Genomic DNA, 2,460 nt, shown 5'->3' on the forward strand with positions numbered 1-2,460 from the left:
TATATATATATATATATATATACACATACACATACACATACATACATACATACATACATACATACATGCATGCATGCATGCATACCTACATACATAAATACATACATACATGCATACATATAATTATGAACAAGGTGAACAGCATTAAATTAAAATGGCCGTTGTCTTGTCAAAGCCGTACTCTTAATTGTCACATGCGTAAGCACAATTCGCGCTTCACTACAAAGGAAACAGCGAATAAAACGTTCATTGGAATTGCAGAACCTTGCTGAGTCGTAGAAAAAAAATCGGTGAACGTAACAGAAATAGCATTAAATTTAAATCGCCACCTGTGTATCATCCTAAAATATATACACAGTACAAGAAGGCATATATTGCGTTTTTAACATAATTATATACCTTCATAGATAAGTATACACAAACACACACACACACACACACACACTATTCAGTGTGGTGTACAATCATGAACCAAAAGCACAAAATCTTACCGTGACTGAGGTCACCAATCCTGAGACCAGAGAGTGCATGTCCTGGATACTTCTCGTTCATTTTGCATTTGGCGTAACCATACAACACCATGTCCACCTCCTCCAGGGTAAATGTGAAGCCGACAAACGGCATAGTCGGTGGTGGAGGAGGAGGTGGAAGCGGCGGTCGTGGCGGCGGTGCATAACGGAGCGGCATGACGGGCGGTGACGTTATAGATGTGACCGGTGAGGCTTGTGTCGCTGTGACGGCTGGAGCCACTGTCGGACTGATACCCATACACATCTGGTTGGTCGACAGACGCAGCCGGTCCATGGGAAAGCTACAAGAAGATATACAGAAAAATGTTTGAAACGTTTGGGACAAATGTTGGGGATTAACTGGAATGGGAAGACAAAAAGAAGAAAGGAATTACAGGGGAGAGAGCTTTCTCAGTTACTTATTTTGTTACGTCGACCCCAGTGCGTAACTGGTATTTAATTTATCGACCCCGAAAGGATGAAAAGCAAAGTCGACCTCAGCAGAATTTGAACTCAGAACGTAAAGACAGACGAAATACCGCAAAGCATTTCGCCCGGCATGCTAATGTTTCTTATTTCTTTATTGCGCACAAGGGGCCAAACATAGAGGGGACAAACAAGGACAGACAAACGGATTAAGTCGATTACGTCGACCCCAGTGCGTAACTGGTACTTAATTTATCGACCCCGAAAGGATGAAAGGCAAAGTCGACCTCGGCGGAATTTGAACTCAGAACGTAACAGCAGACGAAATACCGCTAAGCATTTCGCCCGGCGTGCTAACGTTTCTGCCAGCTCGCCGCCTTTCTCTGTTCCTATTAAGCAAAATATTTTGTACGCAATATAGAGAGTAGGATAAACAAGAAATGGATGTGCTGTGACGCGTATGTTTAAGTTGTTTTTTGGAAAGAGCAAACACGTTCAGTGAATCAGAGACTGTTGTAGTAAAAGGTTCGACAAAGAAGAGGACCAGAAGACGTTGGTGTCATGGATATTAGGGGACTATTTAAAATGAAGAATTTATGTATAAGGATACATAATTTCATCACTGATAAAAAGAATTGTACAGAAATGTTTGAGGAGATAAAGAGTTTATAGCTATACAATAGTACGGAATACATCTATAGATTTTTAGCGAAAACTTTATGTGTAGACAGAGACCCTTTTTTTATGTATTAAATCTCCGTGAAAACGAACGGTCATAGCTCTGATTTCAATCTTGATATTAAACGAATTATTGATTAAACTTCGGTCCCTCTATTGCCAAAAGTTTGTTAAGTTCCTCATTTTTTTCTGTCAATCTTGTTTAGAATTTGAAGTTGGTGAGCTGGAAGAATCGTTGGCACCCTGGGCAAAATTCTTAGCGGCATTTTGTCTCTTTTTACGTTCTGAGTTCAAATTCCGCCGAGGCCGACTTTGCTTTTCATCCAGTTGAGTAATCGACTTACCCACTCCCCCGTACTGCTGGTCTTGTGCAAAAATTTGAAAGCAACGTTGTTTAGGATTTGATTACTGTATTAATCCGATGTCAATTTTGCAGAATTTATTAACGTGTATTTAGGGTTAGAGTCAAGAACTCGAAATGGTCTTTAAGCGTGACATTTGCTTCACGTTGAACTAAATATTTTAATCTTTGATCTGATGTGAGTTTATGAGCTATACTTGTTTTTTTTCAAAGTTTCAACGTCTCATGTTACCTGTGATCTCGTATTGCACTCTCGTCAACTATAATAACGGAGTGTCATTTGTAATCTGGTGAAATCTTGGGTTCCAGAATATATATCAGTGGTTCCTAACCGTTTCACAACCAAGGACCCTTTTTCTTTAAATGAGTTTTCCCACGGACACCTTTTAATATGCTTATCCTTATGTGTATATATATATGAAATTTCCAATTTAGTTCACGGACCCCCAGTACTACCTTTGTGGACCACAGGTTGGGAACCAAAGA

Source organism: Octopus bimaculoides, chromosome 12, assembly GCF_001194135.2.
Source record: "Octopus bimaculoides isolate UCB-OBI-ISO-001 chromosome 12, ASM119413v2, whole genome shotgun sequence".
Classification (NCBI taxonomy): Eukaryota; Metazoa; Mollusca; class Cephalopoda; order Octopoda; family Octopodidae; genus Octopus; species Octopus bimaculoides.